Genomic DNA, 15,760 nt, shown 5'->3' with positions numbered 1-15,760 from the left:
AGCAATACAATACATATGTACATATACATTTTTTTTAAATAAAATTTCAGGTGGTAATTTTTTTTTTAATAGATTTCAATTAGCTTTTAATAAGAACATTTAAATTGATTTTTATTTAGTAAATTCGAATATTTTTAAATATTTTTTTAGTAATTTTTTAATTAATATTTTTTTTTTAATTTTTTTACTAATATTTTTTAGTATTCCTTTTTAATATTAATTAAAATTTTCTTAAATATTTTTTTTTAAAGAAATATATTTAGTAATTTTTTTAAAGAATTTTATTTAGTAATAAAAAAAAATTAATAATTGTATTAAAATATTTTTTTTTATTATTTTCTTTAATAATTTTTTCAAAGAATTGTTTTTAGTAATATTTTTAAATATTTTTTTTTAGTAATTTTTCTTAATCTTTTTTGCACAATTTCAAACTTAATATTTATTTTGTGCACATTCTAAAAGCTAAATTTTTTTTTCGCCTAAGCAAATTTTTAGTGAGAATTTCTTCTTAAATTACAAAAATTTTTTTATTCTTCGCCAAACATCAATGGTGGCTCTACTACCATTTAGTGGTAGTCAGCAAAAAACATACACATGCGCACACTCTAAAATATTAAAAAAATAAATAAAATAAAATTACGTATTTATTATTATAAGCAAATAAAAATTATAAAAGTTAATGTTTGTAAGCGTATTTTTTGTCATTAAATATTATAACCGAAAAAATAAATGTACTGAATTCCAAATAACCTAATAAAAGAGATGAAAACCGACACATCACGAGTTTGTTGTTTTATTTTTCTTATTTTCACAATGTGAGTTATTCCTTTCTCAAAATTTTTTTTAACGGTGCCAATTATTCTTTACCACAAATTTTAATTTTCGTATAACTACTGAGTAGGCCAAACGGAATAAAAACGGAAATTGGTCCTGTCCACAAGAAATACAATTATCCCCTCCTTTAACTCTCGTCTGAAGCGAAATATGAAAGAATCTAAAGCTGAAATTGAAGCAGGGTCTGCCATCATACTATACCTGCAAAATAGCTTTCGAGAGGAACTAGGGACTGTCACCGGATATCATCCATGGCTGGCACAGCACCGCCTTTTGGCGGATACTAACGTATGGAGATCTTCTCTGGTGGGAAGGCGCTAGACAAAAAGAGCAATCAACTTAGGGTTGGGAAAGTGTAAAGGCTAGCATGAATAAGTATGTTAGGCGCAATGAGCAGCGTACCTCAAAAAGTTTAACTAATTTTTCATTTTATGCCTCTTCGAGTGTTCGTGCAGAGATTGGCCGCGAAAGCGGCTCTACGACTAAGAGAATCCAACATGTGGAAATCAATCGAATACGACATACCACGATATTAGATGCCATGACAATGGGACAATTAAACAGAATCACAACTGACCTACCGTCCGACACCGGTCATGACGCGGCAGTGTCGTCCAGGCGGAGGTCTATGCCATATAGAGAGGGCAACTAGACTTCTTCGGGAAAGTACGATCCCAGACATCAATGTAACGTTCTTCGTCGACAGCCAGACAACCTTTAAGTCTAGAATCTAACTTGATAAAGTCGGATATCATGTGGAGGTGTCGAGCCTCGCTAACGTTCATGAGGCACCTTAAATTGTCCCTTTACTTAGTTCCGAGGCACAACGATATTGAAGAAAATGGATTTGCAGATGAGATAGCCAGTAATGGCTCCGAAATGGAAATAAGCGAAGCGGACAGCTCTGTACGACCACCACGGGGGTTTTCCTGAGGAAAATCGAGGAACAAGAGAATAGGGCAACGGACTCGCTGTGTACCAACCGGTATGAATGCAAGGTCTAAAGGTCCCTATGGCCATGTTTGCATAAGAAATGAACTAGCTTCCTTCTCAAGCTACGTCAATGCTCCGACGGTGGCGGTTGTCCAGGGCTGCATATATGACGACTCAGGTTTATGGGCGCACGGTTTTTCGACAATCTGGCAGAGGTTTGAAGGGTGGATATTTCAATGCTAGTTCAAGCTCATCAGAGCAAGCAAGTGGTCCGTTGAGGACCACTAGGAAGTAATCTGATCGGACGAGAGTGCCGACTCACCTGAAAGTTTTTAGCAATACTTTTTTATTTTTATCTCAATACATTTATCTGAATGCCGCTGGTGTAACTCCGTAAACTCCTCAAATGCCAAAATTCTACATGGGCTATCTTATGAAAAATTGGATAAATTCCCAAAGGTAAGTAGCGGTAAAATTTTTGTTTAGCCGTCGCACAACAAACTGTTAACCCTTCTCAACTATAGCTGACACCAATTATGAATACCAAAGGATTTCAACTAGCCGTCCGCCTACTAAATTCATCTGCTAAAGGGCCTCCAACTTTCTCATCTTCTTATGTCTCGAATAATTTCAGGTGTCATCTTATTTCCTCCCACAACGTCCATAAATCGTAGCCACACATTATGGCAGGTATCATGAGAGATCTGCAGAGCGTGATGTTTCTTCGACAAAAGAGAAATTCATATGTCTAAAGTAGCCATTATTGTTATTCGCCGTGGAATTACTAGGCTGAAGTAAATTTCGCTATTTAGTCTGGTTTCCAATGTTTCGAATAAGTATGTATAGAGCATCTGGAACTGTCGCCGTGTGCGGAAGTGTTTTTCCTCGCTCTGCAAAGAGCTATTAAGTTAAATACATTAGTAAAAACTATGGACTCGTCTCTATTTCAGGTACTCACGGACCGGTCAGTTTAACCTTACACATTATTATTAGAATAGGATTGCTGCTCTGCCTTAAATGCAAGTCGAAGTATTTTGTGAAGGACCGTGTTTCTGCAACACCCTGTGTTTGCGATCATCCCTGCAGTCTCAGGGAAAGCTACGACTATTTGAAGTTCAGAAGAAATCGGAGGAAGCTAAATTTGTCGAAAGCTTTCAGCGAGTTCATTGCCATGAGATACCGTTCTCTTGTTTGTGGAAACTTAAATTTTTGTCTGTCATTCTTTCCCATATACCCATATCGGAAAATCAAGGTTCAACTTCTTAGGTGAGTAATAATATCAGAAACTTGTGTAAAAAGCTTTGTCGACAGCAGCATTGCATGCCATTCTGCAAATCCCACCTGCAGATCTAATGGTCAAAAATAAAGCGTTAGCAAATGCAACAAGGTTCAAAGCCTCGGGACAGCTTTAGTTTAGGCCGCATGGCCACAGTAGTATAGCGTCAGTAAGTATACGGCAAACGGACAAGGTCGTGCGCCGGAGCTTCGAAAGAGATCTTGGGGCTAGAGTCAGAGAGTTAACACAAGGATGCGGAATGCAGAACATACTATACACGTGTATACCGATGGCTCCAAACTAATGGAAGCGGTCGGTTATGCTGTTTATGATTGAGAAATGAGTAGATTTTATAGGCTGCGAGATCACTGCAGTGTCGTTCAGACGAAAATTGTGGCCGTGAGGAATTAATTGGAAATTCTGGAGGAAGCGTGCTTAAGCTGCAGTCGCATTAATATATTGTGACGAATATTAGCATCACTAAGCTGCTACTAAATAAATGCACAACAACAATAAAGCAGACACACTTATGTACAAGGCAACGAAGAGATACCTCATACACACAGATGCAGTCATCAGCCGAAGTAGTTACTCACACATACACACGCATATGGCTATGGGAGAGGCGTGGACTACAGATATACATGATTATAGCAGGTAACTAACCAAGCATGACATGCAACTGTTCTCGAAACAACTAGATCTTAGAAGAAGTATACGGACAAGGAAATAGAGAGTATAAAAGCAGCGCAAGCTGAGGAATGACGAGTCAGTTTGATTTAAACACGCTATTAGTTGTGAAGTGAAGTATAATTGCGAAGTGCTCCCAAAGTAATCTAAATAAAGACTAGTTTGCAGTACTGAACATTGGAGTGATTTATTCAACAGTTTAGCGATTCCAACGTTAGCAGAAGGTTTCAAATAAGCGAAATTTCCCAAAATTCGTTACAATGTATATATTGATAGTAATCTACAGTACTTAACCAAGAAATGTCCTGAAATGCAGAGAAGCATTGAAAATACTTCGCTCGGACCGAACTATACTGGGTTCCCGGTCATAGAGGGATAAAATATAAAATATAACGCAAAGACCGATTAGTTGACAAAGGAGGGTGCAACACTCGATGAATCGACTGTAGACGTCTGAATCCGTGTGGGAGAAATCAAAAGGAGACAGAAGTTATGATCCATCAATCAGGAAAGACGGGGACCGAAGCATGGGCTGCAACATTTCTAAGATCATGTGCAAATTCTACGACGTTAGACTCACAAAGTTGCTTATATGTCTAAAGAAACAAGACTTAAGGCTTACGATGGGCATACTAACTGGACTCTGCCTTCTGGCGCAACATGCTTATATGTTAGGACTTGTCAGTAACAGCAGATGTAGGAAGTGCTACCTGTAGAAAGAAACGGTGGAGCACGTTCTGTATTCGTCAGGTCAAGACTCTAGCTCCTAGGAGGGGCATAGTTGCTAGATCTCGAGGCATCTATTAAGCTAAGTCCTAGAAAACTTTTAGTATTCGCCAAGAGGACGGAGTTATTTTATAACATAAGTCCTGGTGCTTAATGGGGGCTTTTCCGTTTGGTAGACAAACAAATTCTGGTAACACTATGGACACGTTCAGTCTATGTAAGGTCTTTATTGAGCGGCCGGGTCAACCTAATCTGTCGTCTTACGCCAGTGGCCATAACAAGCAATATGTGTGTATTTCAATTTGTTTGTGGAAGCTCGGTCTTAAACTGGAAATGGCTTATTGGACCTATGAAAAAATTCGCCACATTTACTAACCAAACGGTGAACTGTCGTTAATATCTGTTAGAAGGGTTGGGTTTTCGGATAACTAAGTGTCATTTAATTCTCAAGCTTGGCAAACAACGCGAAATTAAAAAAGGCACGTGCGGAAGAATTATTGCCCTTAGTGTGCTTCATTTTGCTACCGGTTGACTTTACTGCCTTAAAACACTGGTAAACTTACCACTGTTATTTGATATTTGAATGATAAATGTAGGTAATGCATTTACTTACATTAGAGTGATCCCAAAATAATAATCCCTGGCAGAGCGCCAGGAAAATGGATGGATATTCAAGATTGGGAGGACTTCGCATAGTAAAAGTTGTCGGTTTGGGTTACCAAGAGTATTCTAGTTGAAACCATATGTGTGGGTCGATTTCACCCTTTCAGCGATGAACGCTATAGTGGACGACCACTTCGCCTCATCGTCTATTGAAATCGTGATTTTGACGGTTACTTTGTTTCAGAGTGAAATCAAACTCAAAGCTAAAATTTAGGTACCTTTGGTTACCAAAACTGGAAGCTGGCTCTTCTGCAATATACTATAAGCACCTACATATTTGATGTGTCATGACCCAAAAGAATCAACGTGACATAACAGATTCTTCCCAAATAACCGGCACAGCACCTTAAAGTAGTTGCTCCGAAGTTCATTGCATCTTAAACTGTTATCATCATTAATCACAGTCTAGGTGAGTTTTGTCGGTGAGTAAAAGCTTCGTCACTCAAAGCTGCTTCGTAATAACTGAAGAAATTGGAGCACCAAAAACATCACGGCTTCCTACGCCTATCTCTCCCAATGCACACAAAGTTCCCCCTTCTTCTGCTACCTAACTCGGGTGTCGTTAGAATGTTTTCTGTTCAGCAGACTTTTCATCCATTCGACATCTTTGGATGGACAGTAAATATTCTGGAGAACTTTTCTTATTCCAAGAGGTACATGCCTACCGGTTTTATATCCGGCAAATGACTTTCAACATCGATAAGACTTCCCGATACTACTCTCCAATCGAGAGTTGCCTGCACTGCTAGAACAACAATAACAACAACAGGTCGATGTTTTGCTATGCCGGAGATTTGAATCTTTTAGCTAGGTATCAGTCCGACTAGCTCAAACCAGGCAAACGTATTTTTGATTTTTCTACTCATCTCGATATTTCCCAGTACTGACAACTTAATGCCATGACCTCTCACACATTTTCAGAGCTATTCAAAAGTAAGTCGGTCGGCGAGAATGTGTATAATGTTTCTATGATGGCCAGGAAACATGATAGGGCATATAAGAAGATTCATAGGAAATCCCACATTACAACTGCGTGACAACTACGTCCCCTAAGCTCGGAATCTCACGGAACTTTGAAGTGTCCATTGTGGACAGGACCCAATGGGAAACAGGAAATCCCTATAATGACCCTGACTCAGAGGTCTGGTTCACGGATGGATCGAAATTCGATAATGGAAGAACGGGAGCTGGCATCTGTGGGCCGAACTTCAACAAATTGATACGAATGGATGCCACCCCATCATATTTCAGGCATAAATCCATGCAATAGAAGTCTGCGGTAAAGAATGTCTGCGGAGAGGCTCAACCTCGAAGAGCATCTACAGCCGCCGGCCTTGCTTGCCTTTGCAATCCTACACAGTAACATCTAAGCTAGTGGATAGGATAGGATAGGTTAGGTGGTAGCTGCCCTGATAAGGATAGCTCACTTGGACAACACGAAGGTCCGTTGTGATACCACATACACCAAAAATAACGGTGACCTAGATCCAGCTACTTAGAGAATCGTTGGGTAGCAACGATAAAGCTCCGAATGATACCGATCTCAACTTTGGATATATCCTCGGGAGATCCAAGTGAGTCGCGACCGAAGTACTTTCGCCTAATTCTGGCAAAAGCTGGACAATCAAGCATAAAGTGATTTGGTGATTCCACCTCATCATCCTCCATACAGCTGCAGCAGGATGGAGTTTCCAGTATATTGAGACGTACCGCATGGATACCCATGGGACAGTGCCCTGTCAAAACCCCAATGACCATTGATAGGTGAGCCTTAGTGAACCCAATTATTTCAGCAGACCTCCTGCCATCCACTTTCGGCCAGAAAGATCTTGCTACCCTGCAAGACGTGGTATCCGCCCAACGTTTGCTGAGCTGATTCGAGGCCCAGCTATGGAGGAGCAATCCACAGGTGGCCAGCGGGATCCCGAAGTCCCTACAGCCATCTTCATCCGGTTCAGTTGTACCGATGCGGGCTAAGAGATCCGCTTGACAGTTACCCGGGATATCACTATGGCCCGGGACCCAGATAATCTTAATTGTAAAATAATTCGATGCAATCGCAAGCGAGGTCAGGCACTCCCAGACCACCCTCGATCGCACTGTAGTTGAGCTCAAGGCCTTGATAGCCGATTGGCTATCAGAGTAGATGTTAAATTCCCTAACCGTGGTAGCACTGGATATCATTCCATCCACCGCATCCTTAATCGCAGCAATTTCCGCTTGGAATACACTGCAGTGATCAGCCAACTTAAACTTGCGGCTTAAATTTAGCTCTTGACAAAAGACCCCCCCACCAACCTTTCCATCCAGCTTTGACCCATCCGTGAACAAGTTAACCGGTCCCATGCCCCAGATAATTCCTCTTCCCCAATCCTCTCTCTCTGGAATAACTGGGGTGAAGGTTGTATAGGGAGCTGTTATCGGCATACAGTAGTCCGTTCTGTCCGGGATGAAGTCGAAACTGGTAAGAAGGCTAGAGTGTCCGCGGTCAGAAAGTCTATATCCCATATCACGAAGCCTGACCAACGACCTTGCCGCGGCCGCCTTTCCCGCAATATCTACTGGGTATATGTTCAGCATGACGTTCAGTGCCAAGGTAGGCGTTGTTCTGAGAGCGCCACTGATACCGATCAGCGCCGTCCGTTGGACTGACACTAACATTTTGGAGGTGCTCGCCGTGTCCAGTGCTTTCCACCAGACCTGCACCCCATATAGCAGAATCGGTTTGACCACCATCTCATAAAGCCAGTGTACTATTCTTGGCGAGAATCCCCATCTCTTTCCGATAGCTCCTCTGCAGCAGTACAAGGCAATGGCGGCCTTCCTGGCCCGATCTTCCACATTGGGTCTCCAGGACAGTTTCTTGTCCAAAACAATCCCCAAATATTTAACCCTATCAGAAAGTACCAACGGTACCCCTCCAATCGAGGGAGTTCTGAAATCGGGCACCTTATATCTTCTTGTGAAAAGGACCAATTCCGTTTTTCCCGGGTTGACCGCCAATCCACATGATTCAGCCCACCCAGCCACAGTATCCAGGTAGCCCTGAAGAACATCGCGCAGGGCGCCCAGAAATTTGCCTCTGACTAGGATAGCGAGGTCATCTGCATAGGCAACCACCCGACAACCATTGGCTTCCAGCTCCACAAGAAGCTCGTTGACCACCACAACCCAGAGGAGAGGAGATAGGACAACCCCCTGTGGCGTGCCCCTGCACACCTTCCTCTTAATTATGGCCCCTCCCCACTCCGCTGCGACAATTCTGCCGCATAGAAGTTTGCTAATAAATTCAACCAGAGCCGCCTCGACTCCTAAACCCACCAGAGCTCTTTCGATTGACCCCGGTAAGACATTGTTAAAAGCTCCCTCGATGTCTAGAAAGGCACCCAGAGCATACTCTTTGTGTTCTAGGGACCCCTCTATTTGCTTTACAATCGAATGGAGAGCAAGCTAGTGGATAACTGCACTGAAATCCTTAATGACCTGGGAGCCAAAAACAAGGTTTTGTTAGGATGGGTTGCCGGACATCAGGGACATGAAGGTAATAAACATGCAGATTACATAGCAAAGCAGTGTGCTATAGCAGCATTCTATGGTCCAAAGTCCTTCTGTGGACTCACAAAAGCACACACCAGTGAAACAAGCACACACCAGGGAAACCATAAGTAACTGGAAAGCTAAACAATTCAGACGTCACTGGATTGACTGCCCAGGGCAAAGACAGGCCAAACTGTTTATACTTCCGGCAACGAAAGTATCAACCAAACTCATTAATCTAAGGAGGGAGGACCTAAGAACTTCCACTGGGTACTATACGGGACACTGTGATCTACGATATCACCTAAGTAAGTTAAATATATCCGTCAAATTTGTCGTTTCTGTGAGCTGGAGGATGAAACGCCGGTTCACATTCTTTGCGAATGCGTCGCTCTGGCAAGGCAAAGATTCTCCCATCTAGGTGGTGTGACTTTTAATTCCTATGTGATATGGAGTAAAAAGCCTGAAGAGGTTCTTAGATATATCTAAAGCCTCCACATACAAAATTAGGCTGAAAGGTCATGCACAATGGATCTGCACACAGGTTGCAGTGCTTCCAGGCCTAATAATAATAATAATAATAATGATGGGTTTCTCTTTAAAGAGAAAAGAGCAGTTTTGACATCTAAACCTCACGAAGTAGGCTGGTAAAATGTCTAAGCCTTTTACGTCCCTTTTATTGTGAACTCATCGCTAGGCAGTAGGTAAGTTCTGCTTTCTATGGGTTAGATGGGGAGGCAACAAAAGTGAGTCTTGCGGCGAACGGACAGAATGTAGAACTTGCTGTCATCAAAGAAAGACTCGGCGCATTCACGTTTCCTCGCTATGTTTGTAAATAAATCCGAAACTGTGAAGGACTTCGTTTTTTTTTTAACCTGAATGTTGTTGTTGTAGCAGTGCTTCGCCCCATCCAATAGGTGCGACCGATCACAAATTGTCATCAATATCCTCTAACGGGAGTCCAAGGAAACTTACTGTTTTAACAGGGGTGGACCATAATAAGAGGGGTGTTAGTGGCGTTGGTACCACAATACAGTTAAAGAGACGGTTGGTGTCATGTGTGGACACGTTACAAGCAAGAGTAACTACTTTCCAAGAAGTACTACTTTCCACTTAAGCTGTGTGGTTTTGAGGATGGAAGAAGACGCTCAGGCTCAGAAAATACTCCACCGTATTTGGAAGCAGAGAATGGAGGAGAAATTCACTGAGTTGGTATACCCACACATATAGAGGAAGATTTAAATTCCCATGGTGCTCCCATGTGAATGCCCTTTCGCATACGCAATGAGAAAAAAAATTGTTATATGGATTGTAGATCCCATTTCTAAGGCTTGCAATGAATTGAACTTACTTATGTGAACTACTTTGGTTTATGAAATTGGTATATTTTGAGCTTAGACTCCTGGAATGTATGTACCAGACACTTTTAATTGGCAATCGTGTTCTTGGCTGGCTCAAATTCATAACGGTAAATAGGAAGATAAGGAATGGATAGGTTGAAGTTACTTGGTTATAAATATACTCCATTTGTTTCTCTATCTACGACAAAACTATCTCTTAATGATGCAGTTAAGTAAGTTGTCTCATGTTGTAACGAAAAGGACACTCACCGAAGGTTTTGGACAGGATTCGCCACGCCTTGAATTCCTAAGTTGGCCTGATCTTACCTCCTTACAATTCGCACTAAGAAGTTGGCGCTCTGAATTCTGAATGCACGATCTGAACGTTTTTTTTTTTTTGACCACCCTAATAGACGGAAACAATAAATATTTGTAAATGTGTATATCTGTATGTCAGCAAATTGAATTATACTCGTGGATGTGCTAGATAGCGCACAAGAGTCAGTAAGTTTCCACTCATATCATGCAGTTCAAGCATTTCTAGCCGTCTGCTACACAATAACTCTAAAAATAAATATTGCAAACACATTTTAATAAATCCACAATCTTTTCACTTTTCTTATCCAGCTCTTCGGCATTTTGAACTCTTGCCTTCAATCGCTAATGAAGCATTCTCAACAAAGTTTTATTACTTAAGTGCCACCTATGGACTGTATGTTCAATCAGTACAAAACCAGTCTACGCATTCTGGAACCGGTTGGAAAGTGGCGATAAGGCCCTCAGCAATTGAAACCCCTTTTGTTCTGCATGCGGCAGCGTGGCTGAACCCTGAGAGAAAAAACCGACACCAAGCGGAGCCAGAAAGGCCAAAAGTCTTAAGCATAAACTTCACTTTGGTGTGTGGGTAGAGGATCCGACCACACGGGACCGATATGGACTACTACCATCGAATCGTTGAAAGCCCATGGTCGAAATTACAGATAATATCTCCAGTCGACCGCCGTGGTATGGTGGTAGCGTGCTCGCCTACCATGCCTCAGGTCCTGCGTTCTAGGCCGTGAAAAATGTAATTCTGCCATTAAAAACTACTCAGCGAAAATTCATCTGAGTCGGCAATTTGTAGGAAAAATTAACACGAAGCGAATTGGAAGAGAAGCTCGGCTCAAGTCTCTTTGGAGATATATCGCGACTTGTATTTATTTTTATTGTCTCTAAACTCCCACCGCCAAAGCCCATTTTGGGACGCATTCTTATCGGAAATTATGCAAACGGATGCTCGCCAAAGATAGGAGCAACAGTTCGACGTGAGATTTGTCAGTATCCATGAATTTTTCCCTGTCATCGCGTCCTGTGACGCAGTCCTAAGCTTACACAACATCAATGTACGGATGCAAAATTGAAGTGCAGGATATACGCAGAGATTCTAGAGAATAACAATCCCAGCTGTGGAATTGTTGCCCGAAACTATTTAGGGCACCAGAAACGGAGGCCTCCTCTCCAAAGATTCCAGCGTTGTTGTTATTGTTGTTGTTGTAGCGATAAGCACACTCCCCGATGGCCTTGATGGTCCTTCGTCGGATGCAGATCCTGTACGTTCCGGTACCAAGCCCGACGATCTCGGGAACGACGCTTCCCAAGGCAGTCGGTTCTATGTACCGGAGCGACTCGGGATTTTTCCCGACCAAGGACTGTCATTTCAGTGTGACCCCATTTAATTTGTTTCGTCCCTCCCACAAATTGTCATCCTCCCAGCAGCTCCTTGCAGCAGGACTGCTACATATTCTCTTACTCCGGGAAGGTATCGACCCCAATCCGGGTCCGTCTCCTGACCCCGGTCCTGAGAAATGGTTTTGCTGCATTTGCCAGAAAAGAATCTTTTTAGGACGGTCATACTCTGTTCAGTGTGTCTCGTGCAAGGGATGGTTGCATCGGACAGGTTGTTCTGGGCTTGATCCCAAAACCCGACGTCCACGTAACTTTTATAAATCTTTTGTGGCTCCTTGCTGCTCACGCCCAAGGGCGTCCCGTAGTCTACGCCTAAGCGTATCCCCACTACCTTCCAGCAGCTTCGCTGCTCAGCAAGCCACAACAAGTACCCTCTGCTGCTCGCGCCCCACGGCGCCAACAACTCAAACAGCTGATACCACTCATAACTACTACCTTCGTAGTAGAGCTGGTAGCAATGCTGAGCATCAGCCCCTGCCCCCGTCTTCTTCTCCCCCCCTCTTTTCTGGCAGCAATCGTGCAGGTCAGGGAATTAGACTCTTAGTCCCTGCCTCCGTTTGCACCGTCTGCCAGCACAGCATATATAGGTTTGCGACATCCGCTCAATGCAGCCCTGCCTTGGGTGGTGCCACTTTCCTAGATGTTCTGGTCTCCGCGACGGCAACCCCTCGACGGGTTTCATCGCGCCATGTTGCCAGGTCGCAAACCCAAATCATCCGGGTACCCCAATGCTTGCCCAAGGGCGCCCAGTCCCAAGGCCACAACAGCAATTGCGTCCTGGCCTTCCACAACCTAGGCGTAGTCACCCCTCACTTACCCCTAGAGTGGCGGCGTCACCCCTCATGCACTTCAGAATTCTGCAGTTCAACTGTAATGGACTAACTGGGAAGATTACGGAGATAGTCGATTTCATGAAGCGGCACAACATCCGCATTGCTGCGATTCAAGAGACTAAACTCACAGCAAGATCTGCATTGCAGACCTGCTCTGGTTATAATGTCCACAGGAAAGACCGCGAGAGCGGAAATGGAGGCGGCCTCGCGTTTATTATACACCACTCTGTGCAATATCATATATTTGATCCTGGCATCGACCGCAGTGACAATGTCTTAGAACGTCAAGGCCTATCTGTCCGGTCAGGCGATGCAAATCTAGAAATCATCAACATCTACATCCCTCCTGTCACCTGTTGCCCCAGTGGATACCGCCCTAATATCGAGGCCTTACTCACTGGCAACAATCGCATTATCTTAGGCGATTTCAATGCCCATCACGACCGGGTGAGATGTTGGCGGATCAAATAGACGAAACGACTTTCTGCACAATAAACGGAGACGCCCCCACACGTATGGTAGGAAGCTGTCATAGCTCGCCAGATATCTCAATCGTGAGCGCAGAACTCGTAAACTGCGTCAACTGGCAGCCGATGGTAACATTGGCATCCGACCACCTGCCCATACTTATTTCGTTCGAGCGTACCGCCGACTTCATCGTCACCGAAAAACGCACTTTCATAAACTTCAAAAAAGGAAAGTGGGAAGAATATAAATCTGCAACAGACAGCAGCTTTGCTGCCCTCCCTATCCCGACTGATGCCCGCCAAGGGGAGCGTGCCTTCCGTAAGGTCATTGAATCCGCCTCGGCACATTTCATTCCCGCCGGGAGAATTCCCGAAATCCGGCCCACTTCCCGGCGGAGGCCGCGAGCTTAGCGAGGGAACGCGACCTTATAAGACAGCTTGATCCAGGCGACCCCCAAATAAGGGATATAAACCAACGCATCAGATTGCTTGTGGACGAACACAAGCGGGCGAAATGGGAAGAGCACCTAAGAGGTTGTAACCTCTCTACCGGTGTAGGTAAACTTTGGTCCACCGTAAAGTCCCTATCGAATCCGACTAAGCACAAAGACAAAGTTTCCATCGCCTTTGGCGATAAGGTGCTGTCGGATGCGAAAAAATGCGCGAGCGCTTTCTGCCGACAATATATAATGCATCCTACGGTCGACAAAGATAGACGGAGAGCCAATAGACACGCACATAAACACAAACTCAGCGCGTCACCAATTACCATCACCGCTAGAGAGGTTGAGGACGCCATTGTTCGCGCTAAACCATCCAAAGCAGTGGGCCCAGACGGCATAGCCATGCCGATGCTTAAAAACCTAGGGAAAGAGGGTTTCAAATATTTAGCGCATGTCTTCAACCTGTCTCTTTCCACCTTTGTCATACCCGAGAAATGGAAAATGGCCAAGGTGGTCCCGCTACTAAAGCCTGGGAAACCAGCTAACGTAGGTGAGTCATATCGTCCGATATCTCTCCTATCGCCAGTGTCAAAGACGCTTGAAGCCATTTTGCTCCCTTATTTCCAAGCACATTTGCAGCTAGCCCCTCATCAGCATGGCTTCAGAAAACTCCATAGCACTACCTCCGCGCTAAATGTCATTAGCACCCAGATAAATTGCGGTTTGAATCAATATCCCCACCATAGAACAGTACTCGTAGCGTTAGACCTATCAAAAGCTTTTGATACGGTCAACCATGGCTCATTACTGCAATACCTGGAAGGGTCTACCCTTCCCCCATGTCTTAAAAGGTGGACTGCAAATTATCTTGGTGGTCGGCAGGCATCGGTGCAATTCAGAAACGAAACATCGAAACAAAGGAGAATTAAACAAGGGCTGCCACAGGGTGGTGTCCTATCCCCGCTTTTGTTTAATTTCTACATATCTAAGCTACCTTCACCACCGGAAGGAGTCACAATCGTTTCCTACGCCGATGACTGCACAATAATGGCCACGGGCCCAGGCCCAAAGATCGATGAGCTATGCAATAAAATAAACGGCTATCTCCCTGATCTCTCCAGTTTTTTCGCCTCGCGAAACCTGGCATTGTCACCGACTAAATCTTCCGCGACCTTATTTACAACATGGACGCCCCAAATGTCGACCATATTGAACATCCACGTCGATGGCACTACGCTACCGACTGTCCTACACCCCAAAATCTTGGGTGTGACGTTTGATCAGGATCTACATTTTGGTGCGCACGCAACCGCAATTGTTCCAAGAATTCAGAGCCGTAATAAAATCCTCAAATCCCTTGCTGGCAGTACCTGGGGAAAAGATAAAGAAACGCTCTTGACCACATACAAAGCAATTAGCCAGCCGATTACGTGCTACGCGTCACCCATATGGTCGCCAAGCCTAAAAACCACCCACTGGAAGAAACTACAGGCCTGCCAAAATACTGCTCTCAGAATCGCCACCGGCTGTCTTCTTATGTCCCCAGAACACCATCTGCATAATGAGGCGAGAATACTCCCCATCAGGGAGAGAAATGAGATGCTGACCAAACAGTTTCTGTTGAATACCCAGAAACCTGGGCATCGCAACAGACATCTGATTGACGAACCAGCACCGCCTAGGGGCCTAAGGAGTCATCTCCGTAAGCATTTCGAGGAAATACGGCACCTGAGAACCCAGCCGTATGAAGCGGAAAAACACAAGCAGGTCCTTGGTGAACTCCATAGACAGGCGTCGGACCTTTATGTCGGGAATTGCCCGGTGAATCCAGTACTTGAAGAAAAATATCCAGAACTCGCAGAAGAGGAACGCATACTCCCCAGGGAAACGCGTGTCACTCTTGCTCAACTTGGTTCTGGATACTGCAACAGGTTAAACTCTTACCTATCCAGAATCAACCCCGACATACAAAATGTATGCCCTGCTTGCAATGTGTCCCCACATGACACCAACCATCTCTTTAATTGTAATGTGGAACCAACGCCTCTAACACCCCTTTCCTTATGGTCCACCCCTGTTGAAACGGCAAGTTTCCTTGGACTCCCGTTAGAGGATATTGATGACAATTTGTGATCGGTCGCGGCTATTAGGTGGGGCGAGCATTGCTACAACAACAACAACAACATCTCGGGAACGATTTGTTATGACCACATGCGACCTTCTAGACCATACCGCCCTCCCACCCCCTAGATCCATGAGGAGTTTGGGGTCGCCAGAGCCCCTGCTGTTAATG

The 15,760-nt window shown here is 44.1% G+C and overlaps 1 protein-coding gene across 6 annotated transcripts in view; it reads left to right on the top strand.

The window, feature by feature from the left end:
- Positions 1-15,760, top strand: part of LOC137249732 (uncharacterized) — a 161,658-nt gene that overhangs the window by 93,700 nt on the left and 52,198 nt on the right. The window contains exon 2 of one of the 6 annotated variants that reach the window (XM_067781520.1): positions 2,718-3,033. The exons of the other annotated variants lie outside the window; for them this stretch is intronic. The gene's annotated coding sequence lies outside the window, so the exon portion shown is untranslated. The remainder of the gene's footprint in view (positions 1-2,717; positions 3,034-15,760) is intronic. 6 annotated transcript variants of the gene reach the window in all.

The sequence above is a fragment of the Eurosta solidaginis genome, chromosome 4 (genome assembly GCF_040869045.1).
Source record: "Eurosta solidaginis isolate ZX-2024a chromosome 4, ASM4086904v1, whole genome shotgun sequence".
Taxonomy (NCBI): Eukaryota; Metazoa; Arthropoda; class Insecta; order Diptera; family Tephritidae; genus Eurosta; species Eurosta solidaginis.
The sequence above is the reverse complement of the archived record's forward strand: the minus strand, read 5'-3'. Positions and strand labels throughout refer to the sequence as shown.